General features: G+C 34.7%; 1 long non-coding RNA gene across 1 annotated transcript in view; it reads right to left on the bottom strand.

The window, feature by feature from the left end:
* The window catches only part of LOC141391222 (uncharacterized), a 186,514-nt gene extending 167,904 nt beyond the window's left edge, over positions 1–18,610 (bottom strand). Inside the window, exon 1 of the long non-coding RNA XR_012409593.1 lies at positions 18,591–18,610. This is a non-coding gene — a long non-coding RNA (uncharacterized lncRNA). The remainder of the gene's footprint in view (positions 1–18,590) is intronic.
* Between the last annotated feature and the right edge of the window lie 282 nt (positions 18,611–18,892).

The raw sequence follows: 18,892 nt of genomic DNA, 5'->3' as shown, positions 1-18,892 counted from the left end.
ATCTTTCTTTAAAAAAAATAAGGGAGCAATGGCGTGCTTTTAAAAGATTTTGAGGAGTTTTTTAAGTTATAGGAGGACAATAAACGTGGATATATTTAAAGGTATTTTTGGAAGACAATAAACGTGAATATTTTTAAGGGTTTTTTTGGAGGACAATAAACGTGGATTGTTTTAAAGGTTTTTGGAGGACAATAAACGTCGATATTTTTAAAGGTTTTTTTTTTTGGAGGACAATAACCGTGGATATTTTAAAAAGTTTTTTGGACGACAATAACCGTGGATTTTTAAAGTTTTTTTTGGAGAAAAAGAAACGTGGAATTTTTAAAGGTTTTTTGGAGGACAATAAACGTGGATATTTTTAAAAGTTTTTTTTTGGACGACAATAAACGTGGATTTTTTAAAGGTTTTTTTAAGTTTTTTTTTGGAAAAAAACGTGGAATTTTTAAAGGTTTTTTGGAGGACAATAAACGTGGATTTTTTTAAGATTTCTTGGAGGACAATAAACTTTGATTTTTTAAGTTTTTTTTTTTGGAGGAAAAAAACGTGGAATTTTTAAAGGTTTTTTGGAGGACAATAAACTTGCATTTTTAACGGTTTTTTGAGGACAATAAACGTATTTTTTATGGTTTCTTGGAGGACAAAAAACTTTATATGGTTTCTCCGAGGACAACAAACGTGGATTTTTTAAAGTTTTTTGGAGGAAAATAAACGTGAATTTTTTAAAGTTTTTATGGAGGACAATAAACGTGGATTTTTTATAGTTTCTTCGAGGACAATAAACGTGGATTTTTTAAAGTTTTTTTTGGAGGACAATAAACGTGGATTTTTTAAAAATTTTTAGAGGACAATAAACGTGGATTTTTTTAAAAAATTTTAGAGGACAATAAACGTGAATTTTTTAAAAATTTTTAGAGGACAATAAACGTGGATTTTTTTAAAAAATTTTAGAGGACAATAAACGTGGATTTTTTTAAAATTTTTTAGAGGACAATAAACGTGGATTTTTTAAAAATTTTTAGAGGACAATAAACGTGGATTTTTTAAATATTTTTAGAGGACAATAAACGTGGCTTTTTTAAACATAAAGTTTAAGGGGGTTACCCCCAACTTTTTTAAATATTTTTTTGGGGGTCATAACGTAGGATTTTTAAAGGATTTCTTGGAGGACAATATACGTGGATTTCTTTAAGGTTTTTTTGGAGAAAAAAAAACGTGGAATTTTTAAAGGTTTTTTGAGGACAATAAACGTGGATTTTTAACGGTTTTTGGAGGACAATAAACGTATTTTTTAAGGTTTCTTCGAGGACAAAAAACTTGGATTTTTTATGGTTTTTTCGAGGACAACAAATGTTGATTTTTTAAAGTTTTTTTGGAGGACAATAAACGTGGATTTTTAAAGGTTTTTTGGAGGACAATAAACGTGGATTTTTAAAGGTTTGTGGAGGACAATTTTTTAAAAAATTTCAGAGGACAATAAACGTGGATTTTTTTAAAAATTTTTAGAGGACAATAAACGTGGATTTTTTAAAAATTTTTAGAGGACAATAAACGTGGAATTTTGAAAATTTTTACAGGACAATAAACGTGGATTTTTTTAAAAATTTTTAGAGGACAATAAACGTGGATTTTTTTTAAAAATTTTTAGAGGACAATAAACGTGGATTTTTTTTAAAATTTTTAGAGGACAATAAAAGTGGATTTTTTTAAAAATTTTTAGAGGACAATAAAAGTGGATTTTTTTAAAAATTTTTAGAGGACAATAAACGTGGATTTTTTTAAAAATTTTTAGAGGACAATAAACGTGAATTTTTTTTTAAAATTTTTAGAGGACAATAAACGTGGATTTTTTTAAAAATTTTTAGAGGACAATAAACGTGGATTTTTTTAAAAATTTTTAGAGGACAATTAACGTGGATTTTTTTAAAAATTTTTAGAGGACAATAAACGTGGATTTTTTTAAAAATTTTTAGAGGACAATAAACGTGGATTTTTTTTAAAAATTTTTAGAGGACAATAAACGTGGATTTTTTTAAAAATTTTTAGAGGACAATAAAAGTGGATTTTTTTAAAAATTTTTAGAGGACAATAAACGTGGATTTTTTTAAAAATTTTTAGAGGACAATAAACGTGGATTTTTTTAAAAATTTTTAGAGGACAATAAACGTGGATTTTTTTAAAAATTTTTAGAGGACAATAAACGTGGATTTTTTTTTAAAATTTTTAGAGGACAATAAACGTGGATTTTTTTAAAAATTTTTAGAGGACAATAAACGTGGATTTTTTTAAAAATTTTTAGAGGACAATTAACGTGGATTTTTTTAAAAAATTTTAGAGGACAATAAACGTGGCTTTTTTAAACATAAAGTTTAAGGGGGTTACCCCCAACTTTTTTAAATATTTTTTTGGGGTCATAACGTAGGATTTTTAAAGGATTATTTGGAGGACAATAAACGTGGATTTTTTAAGATTTCTTGGAGGACAATATAAGTGGATTTTTTTAAGGTTTTTTTGGAGAAAAAAAACGTGGAATTTTTAAAGATTTTTTGGAGGACAATAAACGTATTTTTTAAGGTTTCTTCGAGGACAAAAAACTTGGATTTTTATGGTTTCTTCGAGGAAAATAAACGTGGATTTTTTAAAGTTTTTTTTTGAGGACAATAAAGGTGGATTTTTTAAAAAATTTTAGAGGACAACAAACGTGTCTTTTTTAAACCTTAAGTTTAGGGGGTTACCCCAAACTTTTTTAAATATTTTCTGGGGGTCATAACATGAATATTAAAAATTGTTTAGGAGGACAATGACAATGTACCCGAAGATGTTTTCCAACATAACCCTTCTTACAACTTTAGATACGTTTGGAAGAAATTTTACGACGTGGGAAGTTTCGGCCAAATCGGATACTCAATCAATTGCACCGTCGTGAAAGGAGCCGCGAGCACAACCTGCTGCAAACATTTCAGACCGATCGGGCAAGAGTTAAACTTGTGCCAAAAGATTTGAAAATGTGTGCGGAAAGAACTCAAAGGAGTGCACCGATATAGTCCATATTTGAAGCTGATCTATGTCTGGAAGAACCAAATTTTGGACCAAATCGGTGGATCCGTTCGAAAGATATCGCGCACTCCAGCCAGCCGGACAGACGGACGGATGGACATGGCTAAATCGACTTCACATTGTCTGAAACAGTTTTCGTTTAAAAACACTTGGGATATAAAAACATTATTTCGATGTGACACACTTTATCGTATCAAGATAGTTGTTTTATAAGGAGACGATACAGTCAGGCCATTGTCCCAATGTGAACATCTATATCTCAAAAATGGTAAGACCTACGAAAATACCATTAAAGTCAATCTTGTAGAGAGTTTTCGCTGCTACAACATTTTCTCTACTTTCTTTCCAAAATCATAAAAAACATAATAAAGCCCTAAAAATTTGAACTTTGACCGCGATTTTTTTTTTGAAAATCCCTCCGGCGATTTTTTTAGTTTTTTGATTTTTCTCATCTATGAATCCGCAAAAACTTCCCAAGTGTAAGCACCTTTCACTTAAAATTAGTTAAGGCACACTGTGCCCCGGGTACCTCCCCCACAAAAGTTTAAATTTTTACGCGCACGGCAGATCTCGAAGGGTCTAACCGATTTGGCCCATACTTTGCACATCGTAATATTTCTATCAGACATAGATAAAGTTCGAACATGGACTATACCGGTTCAGTCTCCCACTCCCACACAAAATTTCGGAAAAGTGCAGTTTACGACCTCCTCTCGAATCCTTTTGATTCTTGTTGTATTCGCTGCCCCATTACGACGGTGCAAGATTTTTCAGGGACAAGCCCTTACTTCCTGAGAAAATGACCTGAAAGCTGTAAAAACCCGATATGGTACCATGTGTTGTGGATGGAGCGAGCGTTAACTCTCGAACGGATAAACCGATTCGATCCAAAATCGTAAAGATCGTAATATTTTGCTCAAAGTTAAATCAAGTTCTTTGATAGGCCTTATCAGTCCACTCCTTTGGGTACCTCCCCCCAAAAGTCCAAAACTATTCGCTAAAATCGTGCTCACGATAACTCTCGAAGGCAGCAACCGATTTGGTCCATACTTTAGAATATGGACTATATATGTCATTTCCTTCGGATACCTCACAGGCTAGGACCTCCTCTTGAATAGTCCCCCAGCCCCTATTAGATGATACAAGTTTTTTCAGTGGCAAGTCCATACTTTTTGAGAAAATGACCCGAAAACTGTGAAAAACCCTTACGGCCAGCATGTGTAGTGGCTGGTGCGCACGACAACTCCCGAACCGAATACTGCGTTGGTCCACACTTTGCATATCGTAATATTTCTTCGAAGATGGTGCTCCGGTACCTCCCCAACAAAAGTTCGAAAATATTCGCTAAAATGGTAAGCACACTATCTCAGAATCGGAGCAACCGATTTGGTCCAAACCTTGAATCTCGAAATATTTTGTCCAAATTTAGTTTATATTCAAAAGTGGGTCCACACAAATAAGCATTTTTTTTTCTTTACCGACCCCACCCCCCAAAATTAAAATTTTTCATACACTTTTGGAACGTTTTGCTTCAAAAAAGTCATATTTGGTCTAGTGGGCTCCCCGAAATAAATTTCTGTGTAAGTTTGCTGATGTTGGCCAACTGAAATGTCGGGAGGAATGACTACCAAAAATACGATGGACTATGTCGGTCCATTCCTTTAGGTACCATATTCCATATTATTGTCAGCAAGTTCATACGCCAAAATTTCTGAAAACCACTTAAATACATAGGTTTTTTTTTATAAAAGGGGTTTCAATACACACATGCTGAGGGAACACCTCTGTCGGCAAAGCCCACTGATACTTTTTTATCTTGTTTAATACTGACAATTTTTTGCCCGAAGTATGAGGTTTGGATAAGGAAAATTCAAATAATTATGAAAATTTTAGTATTTATTAGGTGAAATTCACAAATGACCATTACGGGGAAAAAATATCCAAATTTATTTTTTGCCCCAAATTTTAAATTCTGTAGGCATATACCGACAAATTATGAACACGAAACTTGAAAACTAACTCTTGCCCAACTTTATAGCTCTCTCCAGCTTGTATAAATATGCAGTTATTTATATTTTACGGTTAAAGTCGTGTCGCATATCACGTCGTCGCACAGAGGGGTGAATCTCCAAAAACGGAGATTAATTCAAAAAATGAGAATCGGTTTTTGGTATAGCTGTCATTACGTGGTTATAGGGAAAAAATTGCACGCCTATATCCAAAATATCAAGATCATAAGTTGTTTACTTTTACAGTTACACATTGCTAAAATGTAATAATTTTTTACAATTTCAAAAGAACATAAAAAATTAAATTTTCTTGTATTTAAAGTGTAATATCCTTTTTCTACGCATCAAAAGTGGACATTATAGAATGGAATCGTCAACTTCAGGTAGTTATTAGAATTTTTGAAAAATATAAATATAGCAAAAGTAGTTTAGAAACATATTCAAAATTAATTTCAAATGTATCCAAATTTTCCCTATTTTTGAAAAAAAAAAAAAGAAGTAGCGCGAGGTAGCGAGATAATGATATATTTGTATTTTAGTGCTGAGTGTTGTCTATCGAAATGAATGACGACAAAATCGATTAGTTGTCAATGAGAGCCGTACCTAAAATTTTCTGAGCGACATTTTTGCAGAACATTTCGAAGCTGAAAAACGTCATCTTGTGGTACTTTAATATCGGCTCTTAAAATAAAGGACGGAAAGGTCATCATTCGATTTGACTGAAGACATGTCATCTCAAAAACAAGCTAAAGCAACAGTGAACAAAGATATAAAGCTAATTCCTAATGACTTACAGGGTCACTAGCAAACAATTCATCATGCCATAACGCGAAAGTTCGACTCACGGCGGATCTGTCCTTCGGGGTTCTTAATATACTCACCAAGGGCTTTCATCTCCAAAAGGAATTATCTCTTCCCCAAAATTTGTGTTCACAGTGTTATCGGAATTCGATTCCATTGTGAACTTCTTCAAACTTAATTCAGAATCCGCATTTTCTAAATCCTCCTTTATATTTTGTCTATGTAAGAATTATTGCTGCACGATTTCAGAAACTCGCAATAATATTTCCGGAAAAAAAATTTATTTTTATAATACCGAAATTCCTTATTAAAACAAACTATGATGAATGTTCCTTATGGCCTCGTGGCAATAGTTTATTAAAAATGAATATCCTCCCAAAAACGTACAGATGCGAAGAAATTCTAGTACCACCCACATGGTTGGTAAACTAAAATGGCACATGTTCTAACAACAACAAATATTTTAAAATCGTAAAGATTTGTTAAATATTTTATGTGTCACGCAAGCCAATATAGGCTCATAAATCGTTCATCGTTTGAAAATTTATATGTTCGGCATCGACTCACTCCATCACCTTCACATGTTATCACCAAAGGAATTTTAATAAATCCGATTTGTTACTTTTCCGTTCTATAACTATGTCGAATTTCCCTACAAGGAGCAGCGAGTAGATCAAATGTGAAAAAAGACATAAATTATCGGCGATGAACATAAATGAAATGAAATAAATTGGAAATATTTTAAAATGTAATAAAAATTAAGAAAACGGGCCAATGCAAAAACAAAACAAATATTCAAATTCAAGAAAACGTAAAAGGGATGTCGCATAAAGACTTCACAACAAACGAACGATAATGTGGTACACGCAAAGTGAATGTACACATGTGCCGATAGTTGTGTAATAGTATCCACTAATTCAACCAACAGAACATACCTCAAAAGCGACAAATCTTTCAGCTATGAAACAAACACTCCACAACAGGATATTTATGTTTTTAGTGTCCCCTCTTCGCTCGCTCGCTCTAAACAAAACAAAGAAAAATATTTGTAGGAGATATGACCTCCCATGTTAGAAGTTAAAGAGAACGCAATAAATGTCAATTGTTTTATGTTCGATTCCAAATTTCAAAATACACACACACTAGAGTCATATGAGATAAACACATTTCACAAACATCCACCTCCCAGTCCAGGAAAATGATTCACCCTCAAACAAACACACTTTACATGTGCGTATCTCATTAGATGGATAAATCTCATTTAGAAATTCTTTCAATGTGGATACTTTCAAGTATCCGTACGGAAAGAACATTTAAATGTCTTCAGCTAAGAATCCCTTAACGCTCATTGGAAATAATTTATTGCATAGAATGACACATATTTTGCTTATCATTAGATTCTTCATCCGATATTGTAACAACACGTAAACATTCTTTGGAACACTTCGTGAAGAGGTGGAGGGAAATAAACAAAACCTACAAAGAAATTTCAAAACCTCTTCAAAATTTATTTGATAAAAATCATTTAATATTAACAAGTGTGAGGCGATATATTGACCTATGCACTCCAAAAGCTATTACTTATGTTTTAATACTAGGGATCCTGGTGAAAAACAACTACAACAGCAAAAATTAAAATTGAGAAGCCAACATTAGTATTATGTAATAGAAACTAGTATTTCATTGCAAACGCTTTAGCCTGAAAAGAACCTTTGTTCCAGAAGCTAATCGCATAAAAATTACTAATCGTCTAGATTTTAAGAGCCACTGCGTTTGATTCTGGCACCAAACTATGGTCTAAAATCCCATTTTCCTGGCCAAAACTATTTCTATGTAATTTTTGTATTGACATTTATTATTATTCATAATAATTGCCACAAAATATTGATTCAGAATAATTTCAGCCAAAATTAAAAAAAAAAACCATCAAAATACATTGAACAGGGTTACCCATTGCATGTGGTCTAAACTAAAATTTTTAGCTATGGTGATAATTTTTGGTACGAAGGGTTTAGACCAGAATCGGCTTAAAAATGTTGCAAAAACCTTCAAAATACCTTTAATTTAGGGTAACCTTATATGGGGGCTATATCCAAACGTGGACCTATGTGGACTGTATTTGGTAGAGAAGTTCTCTGGTCAGACAAAGTACAAATTGCAAATTATCAGAAAAATTGTTTCAAAATTGTACCAACCAAATAGTTTTGAATTTTATATACTACGTACATAAGTATATAAAATCCAGAACTATTTGATATTTATGGGGTACAATTTAACCCAATTTTCCTGAGAGAGAACAAAATAAACAAGTAAGCAAATGGTATAGTCGAACGGGGCTGACCATCTGATATCCTACACCACTACCCCTGCAATTAGCTACTAGCACATCAAAATTCCTTTATTTAACAAATAAACTTATTGTAAGAAATAACTTCGTGGATTCTACCGTGTCCCAAGACTCCTCTTGTAAAGGAGTTGTTCATGTCTGAAATACTCAGGAAATGACGCCAACATTACTGAGGGGTATTTTGCCACAATTAAAAAATTTTATGTTGCCTGGCCGGAAAAATTCATATTTAATTATACCTCAGGAGGCTGTGCGAGCCTTCGCCTTCCCCACAATTAATATTAAACAAAGAATTTAACGACACCTACACCGAGTACATTTTGCAAAAAGTGGTAAAGCGATCCCATACGGCAATATATGTATACAAATCCAATGTATAAAAATCTAATCCAATCGGACAATTAATACGCTGAGGATCCACGTAATTTGCAAAATGCCAGAACTGGGAATTTCTCTGTCATGATAGAGACAATTTTTAGCATTGGAAGGAAACTGTGGTTCCCTACAAAAAACCCACTATATATTAGGGAGTAAGCCCGTTATATAGCAGACACATTATCGCACATTATCGCATTATCAAAAATGTTCGGAAAAATTGTGCGTACGATAACTCTTGAAGGGAGTGACCGATTTGGTCCATACTTTACACTATATAGAGCTCTCGAAGCTTAAAACTCATTGTGTAACAACAAAAAAACGAGTTCAGTATTGTCGGAATGGAAGCATATGTCTATTGGATAAAATGTATGAAGGTCCGGTGCTTCGTGGACTACATCTTGAAAGCCAATTAGAAATTTGTTTTACTGACATCGCCAAAATTTTGTTATTCTATTTTAGACAAATTTGCTGCTAAACAGTATGAGAATATAATGAAGACAAATTAATTTTTGTGCGTCATTTGATTTTTTTCCTTTTTATCACCGAAGTATAATTGTAGCCTCAGACTTTAAGGTTACGAGATTATATACACTAGGATACTATACAAATAGGACTCATCAAATAATGATTTTAGATTCCACATACATATGTATGGACGATATTCGTTTCAGACAAGATGGAAGTACATACCGCCGTCCGTCAGTCTGTATCTCTGTTTGTCTGGCAGGTTGGAACTCATGATAACTCTCGAACGGATCAACCGATTTGGTCCAAGTTATGGATCTCGTAATTTTTGTCCAAATTAAATTTAAGTCCTTTCGTTACCTCCGCCATAAAAGTTCAAAAATTTTCACTAAAATGGTCGAAGGGACTAACCGATTCGGTCTAAAATCGAACCTAATTTGGACTATCTCGGTCCACTCTCAAAATTACTTCCAAAAGCAAATCAACTTCCAAGAGAATATGTTTGGACAACATCTTCAGGTCCCTCATACAAGTCTAACATAACTGCAGTTTAAAGACTGCTCGAGGATCCTTTGGACATTTTGTAGTCTTGTTTACAGCGAAATCCTATTTTTCGTGGACAAGTTCATGCTTCCTGGCAAAGCTCTAAATACTACGGTGACCAACTAAAATAGCTTATGGGCGCGGTAACTATCGAGAGTAGTGTCTCTCAAAATAAGATCCATTTCTAAAATTAATTTGCTTATTATTAGCGAATAATTAAGTGGGGTTCAATAAGGATCAATTGTTATTTGTCAAAACTATATAGAACTAGGTCCATCAAATTGTTTGTCATCGAGTCCAAAAACTTCTAATCGTAAAATTAAGAAAAAACAAGTAGAAAAGTATCAGTCGGCTTTGCCGACAGAGATATACCCTCAGCCTATGTAAATTGAAACACTTTTTTTCCCAAAAAACATATGTATTTAGGGGGTTTCAAAGTTTTGGGCGTATGAAATGACAAAATGTTGATTAGGATTAAAGGTAAAACGTTTTGCGGAGGAGTTACTGGCAGGAATGGACCGCCATAGACCATGGGGGTACCATAGTGAGTTTTTAATCCTTCGGGCTTTTTTCTCAAGAAGTATGGACTTACCCCTGAAAAAACTTTTACCATCGTAATTGAGGCAGCGAATGTAAGTTGCTTAAAAAAACAAAGTGATTCGATATCAGGTCTTAAAGATATATTAGGATGTGTAAAGTATGGACCAAATCGGCCACTCCCTTCAATGGTTATCGTGCGCACAATTTTTCCAAACATTTTTGAACTTTTGTGAGGGAGGTACCTGAAGGAGTGGATCGATATGGCTTATCTTCGAACTTAAACTAAGTTGGGGCACAATATTACGAAGGCCAAATTTTGGACGGAATCGGCATATCCGTTCGATAATTATCTTGCGCTCCAACGACTACACACGGTGTCATAGGGTTTTTTTCAACTTTCAGGCTATTTTCTCAGGAAGTATGGACTTGCCCCTGATGAAACGTGTACCTTCGTATAGGGGACAGTGAATACAAGATGTTACAACAAAAACCAAGGCGATTCGAGAGCAGGTCCTAAACTTAACTTTTCCGAATTTTTGTGTGGGAGGTAACCGAAGGAGTTGACCGATTGAGTCCATATTGGAACCTAATCTAAGTTTGGTAGAAATTACACGATGTGCAAAGTATGGACCAAATCGGTTATTCCGTATAAGAGTTATCGTGCGCACAAGTTTTGCGACAATTTTTGAACATTTGTGGGGGAGGTACATGAAGGAGTGGTCCTATATGGCCCATCTTCGAACTTAAATCGAATCTGGACAAAATATTTCGATACCCAAAATTTGAACCGAATCGATTGATCCGTTCGAGAGTTATCGTGCTCACCAGCCTGCCAGACAGACAGACGGGCGGACATTGCTAGATCTTCTCAAAATTGTCTGAAACGGATATCGTACAAACATACTTGGGGTCTAAAACCATTATTTCGATGAGGCACATCTTTGGTCGTATCAAAGTTTAAATACCCTCTTTAGCCTAAAGGCTGAGGGTATAAATATAACGCTTATTTTTTAACATTATTTTAAAAGTAAAAATAATCCTGGAATCAGACTCTATCTCTTCCGGTAAATAACACTGTGCGACATTTTTAAGGTAATCTTGTGCACACAATTTGAAGTGAGGATTTTTTGAAAGTATAGACCCAAAGTACAAAAGCCCTAGTTGCGTTTTGTTGAGTCAGATCCAGCTTGGATTTTATGGCTATATCTCTGAAACCAATGCAAATCTTCTTCTGACCTCTGAAGCAAATTTGTAGATAAGGGTCAGAATAAAATATTTGGACAAATAATGAACAGGAAAAACTACATCTAAATCTACGTCTAAATGTTTTCATTTGGAAACATATCAACGACAACGGCAGCCGATATTCTTAAAAGTTAGGCTAAGATCATCGAAATAGTAAAAATCTTGCTATAGCAAAGACAACGGTAATTCTTTGTGGTTGTAAAATTCTACGATAAACTATAATGTGCGCCTGTATGATTAAAAACTTCAATTCACTGAAAACGGGGCGTACATTTTACATGGCGACTTTACCGAACGTGGTCCGATATTCAATTTCAATTCTAAATATCCTACTCTGTAAATATTTAAAATTTTATACTAAATATTAGGAATTCTTTCTATTGAATTTATATACTTTATATAAAATTCGAAAAATCGACATTTTTTTGGCTTATTTTAAAGTACATGTAGAATATGTGCCAAAATTTCGAGTCCATCGGACAAAAATTTACCGTGATATTAGCTTTCGAAGGGAAACATTTATTGTGTTTTGTACATATGTAGCATAAAAACTAAAAACGTCTTTTCCTCGAAGTGGCACTTTTGAAAGCGGTACCCACTGTAACTCGAAAACGGATGCTTCGGTCTTTATATGTTTTTGTGGGACTATTATACACATAAATCATGTGCTTAACCGAGAGAGTCTTTAAGAAACTGCTGACGGAGTCCGAAAAAATATAAATTTTTTACAGTGTTTCTTTTCTTCCGAAATTATGATTTTAAATGTTCAAAATTTGTAAAAATTGATTTTAATTAATTCCGTTTCGACAATGGACAAGATTATTAGGTTCATAATATAATAATTGTTCCACAAACATCCCAGAAGGGACAAGGGAGACTTCTCTCATATCAATGAGTGCACCCCGATTCATATTAGCTCAATGAAATGGGACCTACTGTTATCGCCGAGTCCAAACGGCATGTCTGAAAACGCCACTTGTAGAGAAGTTTTACATGGCTGAAATACTCAGGTTGGTTGGCCGGGGAATCGAACCCACAACCTTCTGCGTGAAAGGCGGGTGTGCATACCATTGCACCACGGTGGCACCCATTTAGGTTCGTAATGATCCCACAAAAATATATGCTGATCGATTTATTCATTTTTAAACTACAGTGGGTACCGCCAACTGATTTAGTAAAAACAGTGCTGTATATATTTTTCAAAAAAAAAAATAAATAAATAAATAAATTAGAATTTAAATCAAGGTTTAATAGATTTCTTATAAAAAATGCATGAAAATGCATGGTCAAGTTGGGACCACCTCCACAAAAGTTCAACATTTGAGTCTAAGTGCAGTTTAAGGTCTGTTCAAAGATCCTTTGCAAATGTATACCGATGCTGTTCGTTGTTGTCCTGCTTACAGCGGTATTATGTTCTCCGTGGACAAGTCCATGCTTCCCGGCATACTGGCCCATAAGTTATACGATGACCCACTGAAATGACAAGTGGGCGCGATATCTATAGAAAAGATATGACTCCCAAAATAAGATCCACTTCCATAATGGTGTATGTCGGTCCATTTCGTAAATAAGTACCTCCTCTGCAACACTTTTGAACTTGGATCCTAATTCATATATTCATCGTCAAGTTCAAATGTCAAAAAAGGCCACAAAATAATGAAAAGACCATAAATACTTTCGATCTGACCTTAGATGAAAGTTTCAATTTACATAGGCTGAGGGTATATCTCTGTCGGCAATACTGATACTGATGCTGACACTGATACTTTTTATTTGTTTCATATGTATGCTACTTTGCCGGTATACGAGGGGCACTAAAAAACCTTCTGGCCTAGGCAACACTCAGTATCGCCAGGCATCATTTGACATTTTTTGTGGGAAAGTTTGACAGTTTTTAGCCTAGGCATACTCAGGACAGTTTGACATACGACCATGTGTTGTTTACAGTGACATGAAAATATCCCTTTGCAAAAAATGGAAATACCTTGTGAACATTTTCGTCTTATAATCTTTTCACAAATTTCGACATGGATAATCTCGGCAAGAGTGCATCGATCAAATTAAATCTATGTATGTCGATCAAGGGTCATTCTATATCACTATGAAAAACTGGCTTAATAAATTCAATCGTGGCCGACACTCGCAAAAACGAAGGTCGTGAGGGTCGCACAAACTCGGCCGTTGTGCCAGAAAAAATTAAGCCATGCGTGAACGCTTAGGTTAAAACCGTCAAACTTTCCAAAAAATGTCAAATGACGCCTGTCGACACTGCATGTTGCCTAGGCCAGAAGTTTTTTTAGTGACCCTCGTATGCCCTTCAGGAATTAAAATGTGGATGAAAATTACATTTTTATATCTTTCATACAAAAGTGATGGTCCATTTCACGCGCCAAACAATATCAGATCATCGTCCAAAATTGTAGGCATCTTCTCCGACATAAACTCTTACCTCGTGCAAACTTTCGTGACCATTGAACTATAATTGCGACCTCAGGCGTCTATATTATTACACTACAAACAAATAACTGTATATATTAGGCTCTGTAGCTCTGTTATCTGACCTCGTACATCAAAATAATTGGCTTCAATGGAAAGGTCGAGAGATCGTCGATCAAATATAAATCACGTTTTTGAAATGTGTCTTCCAGAAATAAAGATTTAAGCTGTATATTAAATATTTTCACAATTTTCACACAAAAGTTGTGGTCCATTTAACCCTCTAAATATTATCTGATCATCATCTTAATTTGCAAGCTTCTACTTTGTTTTATACTCTTACCTTATTTAAAATTTCGAGGCGACCGGAATTTTTTTACGACCTACAGGGCCGCTACAATATTGGATAAAAATTATGTTTTTGGTCCATACAATTTATAATGGAGAGATGAACGGACGGACGTACACACATCTCAAAATCGCTTTATCTCGTCGAGATATGAAGATTGGTATACCACATTGGGGGTTTCGCGGTGTTACATGCATTTTTGCCAAAACAAACTTATAATACCCTTTCCACATAGTGCTGTAAGATATAATTATGCTCCAATTATAACAACGAATCGCAACTTTAAACCAGTTTTTTTATTAAAGAACACACTGCTCACTCTCACCCAAAAGTATTTCGGTCTAAAACAATTTTTGAAATTAAAAAATTATAATTAAAGGGGTTTCCAGAAATGTGTTGATAACTTCGTTGTACAGTTTTCTAGAACTGTTCTTCTGTGTAAATGGAGTCAGGTAGATTTCTAATCAGCAACGCATGAGGTAATTGTGTGATTAGTGTATATATTTAAAGACAACGCGGATTAGGAGTCGGTCTCATCATTCGTTTTTTTGCCAAATTTTTCTTCCGAACTTTTTGGAAAATGAAACTACTTACTTTTATCTATCTTTTCCATATTTGAGTTTTATTCTTTTTAATTTTCTTATTGTGATGTTATCACAAAATAATGCACGTACAGCTCTATTAAGAATACAGTAAATAAATCCCAATTTTGGCAACATCTTTTTTAACGGTAAATGCAAATTTAGTACGAACAAACTTTGTTTTTGTTGTTTTGGAATGTTTACTGTCTTATTATGAAGAAAAACGCAAAAAAGGAAGATGTTAAAAAATGTTACCGGTAAGCATGACGAAATGTCCACAAGTTGCGGATAGTCGAAATCCCAGTAGCCATATTTCACAGCAGTAAACAAAATAAGCTGCTACGGACAACATAGCGAGTATGTAGGAAGTGTTTCCTAGCTAATATCATAGGGCATATATTCCCTGGATTGACAGTGCAAGATCTAGACTCAGATAAGATCCTGACTTTGTCATTGTAACCAGTCGGTTGTTTGGTATATAATATCCCCAACCTTACAAACGTTATAAGGAGCTGTTCAAGACATAATACCCTACATTTGAGTGTATTCGTCCGTTCCAGTATGAATAAAAACACCACCACTGTGGACACCAAATCGTATCCTGGCTCACTAATTTCAATTCTCACAATAAGTCAAATACCCCATTCATATCTTTCATTATCTACAAAAACATCTTTTAAAATAGAAAATATTTTTTTCAGTTCTGTCCCGTGCCACAAATTTCACTCGAACATCTGCAATTTTCATCATTGTGCTCCCAAATCAGGCTAATAAATTTTAAATCACGCTTAAGGAAGGTATTGCCATGGAATGGCATGCGTGCCAATTAAAATTGATTGAAAAATTCTTAAGATATTTTAATATGCATCAATTCATTTTCCTTGCTTGTATTCGCATTGACCTGCCTCTTTTTCTTCGTTTTGCTCAAGACAATATCCTGTGGCACGCAACACAAAATCTCAATGGTGGTATATTGTTTTCAGCGTGTGGGGAGTATTCTAAACAGCTGTCGATGAATTTGAATGCTATCGATAAATAGGAAAAGGTGAACCTTTCCTTTTGGAATTCTTGCAATGGAATTCGTTTTTAGTACGGAGGATGTTTATGGATCTTTCATACCAGCACATGATGTCCCATAATGAATTTTGATAAACTGGGGTGAAAAGGTACAATCTACGAGTAATGGAATGATGAAATAGATTGGTAATATAGATTAAGCCGTTTATGAAATTTATTAGCCCACATTAAACGTGACTGGTAAATATTTTTTAAATTAATTGCAGGGAATATTAAAAATTGTGGCATAGGAAAACAAGTAAGCAAAGGCTATAGTCGGACGGGGCCGACCATGTGATACCCTACACCACAACCTATAGGAATTAGCTATGTGCAACCACTTTGCACGTTGAATGTCCGGCTATGATTCCCAGGCCTGGCCACATTAAATTTTCAACGGTGGCCTAATACCCCTTTGTAATGCTGCCGATATTTCCTGAGTATTTCAGCCATGAAAAACTTCTCTACAAGTGGCAACTTAGGACACTCCTTTCGGATTCGGTGATAAAAATACATCACATATCAATGACATAACATGAATCCATTGGTATAAGATAAGCATCCCCGGTCCCTACTGGGATATTTGTGGAACAATTATATAAATTATACATTTCTAAACAATATGCCAAAATTGGAAAATTCACATTGATTGTGGCTTTATTGTGAATCTATCGCCCTCACATATGCTTGGTAATGCACGCAGTTTTGTGATTTTCAGGGCATTTCGAAAATAATGAATAGAAATTCAAATAATTTGGATGCACAAAAATTTATTAATCCCAAAATTATTCATATTCAATTACACGCTAATTGGTCAGCATCTGACCAAAAAAGAAACAAACACAATAATTATGCCGTATAAAAAATATATGTATATTTTGTATTTTGTAGGTATCGTAATGTAAGGCTATACCAAATCAATTGTAGTAAGATAACTTTTGATTTTTGAAAAAGTTTGAGAATTATTTTTTGGAAATTTTGGACCATTATCTCTGGAAGTATGGACTTACTCCGGAAAAATTGTACCATTGCAATAGGTACCCTGATAAGAACGTTTTCAAACTGCACTTTTCCCAAATTTTGTGTAGGAGGTACTCGAAGGACGGGACCGATATAGTCCATATTCCAACCTGATACATTACTAAATGAAATAATAGGATGTGCAAAGTTTGGACCAATTAGAAAATCCCCTTGAGAGTTATCTTGCGAATTTGCCATTTTATTTAGGTTTCTTGCTTGTTTCAGGGTTTCATGGACCTTTTCGGCCATAATCTCTGGAGGTATGGACTTGCCATTGCGATTGTACCATCGTAAAGGGGGCCGCAAGGACAATCTTCGATAGGACTCTTACATTTCACTTTTCCAAATTTTGTGTGGGAGGAACTCGAAGGTGTGAACCGATATAGTCTTACCCGATCCATATCTGGAAGGAATAATAGTATATGGAAAGTTTGGACCAAATCGATTTCGCACTTCGACATTTATCGTTCACACAATTTTTCAGAAAATTTTTAACTTTTGTGGCTGAGGTGCCCGAAGGAAATTAAACTATGTTTGGGCAAAAAAAATACAAAGCGCAAAATTTGGTTCGAATCGGTAGATCCGTTCGGGAGTTATCGTGCGCACCAGTCAGCTAGACAGTAAGATAGACAGATGAACGGACAGGGCTAAATCGACTCCAAATTGTTTGAAACAAATTTCGTCCAAACATACTTGGGGTCTAAAACCATTTTTTCGATGGGCACATCTTTGGTCGTATTTTGTATATTATATATTAACCGAAAGGCTAAGGGTATAAAATAGGGGGCGAAGCGATCCCATGCTGCAATATTTGTATAAAAATTCAATTGGACAACTGAACTGAAAATTTCTCTGTCATGATTGAGACAATTTGTAGTATGAGAGGAAATTGTGGTCCTCTACACAAAACCCATTATATATTAGGCAGTAGGCCAGTTATCTAGCAGACACGTTATTGCAACTTGCATCAGGGGAAATATCAGTATTCGTTTTCCCATATGAAGGCTACTTTGCCGGTATGTGCCCTCCATGAATTAAAATATGGACCAAAAATATAATTTGTATATTTTTTATACAAAAGTAATGGTCCATTTCACCCGGTTAATAATATCGGATCATCATCCAGAATTGTAGGCATCTTCTTCGACCTAAACCCTTACCTCGTGCAAAATTTCGTGACTATTTAGCAATAATTGCGACCTCTAGTGTGTTTTTGATTATACTTGAAGCAAAAAACTGGATATATTAGGCTGTAACTCTGTTATCTGAGCTATCGATCGGACTATTACTGCGACCTACAGAGCAGCTACAAAATCGAATAAAAATTATGTTTTTGGTCCATTTCACCCGCTAAATATTTCACGATCATCGCCAATTAAAATAGCGATCCTTTCTGATGTGAAACCGACCTCCATACCAAGTTTCGTGACGATCGGTCCATAATTGCGGCCTGGAGTTTGATTACAATTTATAATGGAAAGACGGACACACGGACGGACGGACGGACACACATCTCAAAATCGCTTTATCTCGCCGAGATATGAAGATTGGTATACCATATTGGGGGTCTCCGACGAATATTTCGCGGTGTTACCTGCATTTTTGCCAAAACAAACTTATAATACCCTTTCCACATAGTGGTGTAGGGTATAAATATCACATCAAACTTTAATTTTAAAAATTCTTTAACAACTGATTGGGTCGAAAAGGAAAACATTGAGACTTCAAATTTCTGTAATAATTAATAAAAATTTGAAATAACTCACCTGCAAATGACAAATGTTAAAGCCACCTTACGAAAGTCAGACAAATCTATATATATAAATATAATAATTGTTCCACAAACATCCCAGATGGGACAAGGGAGACTTCTCTCATATCAATGAGTGCACGCCGATTCATATTGGCTCAATGATATGGGACCTACTTTTTATTGCCGAGTCCGAACGGCGTGTCTTACGACACCACTTGTAGAGAAGTTTTTCATGGCTTAAATACTCAGCAAATGTCGCCAACATTACTGAGGGGGAATTTTGCCACCGTTGAAAATTTGATGTTGCTTGGCCTG

The sequence above is a fragment of the Musca autumnalis genome, unplaced genomic scaffold (genome assembly GCF_047663935.1).
Source record: "Musca autumnalis isolate F117 unplaced genomic scaffold, ASM4766393v1 scaffold_1, whole genome shotgun sequence".
Classification (NCBI taxonomy): domain Eukaryota; kingdom Metazoa; phylum Arthropoda; class Insecta; order Diptera; family Muscidae; genus Musca; species Musca autumnalis.
Note: the sequence above shows the minus strand (reverse complement) of the source record. Positions and strands in the feature narration are given on the sequence as shown.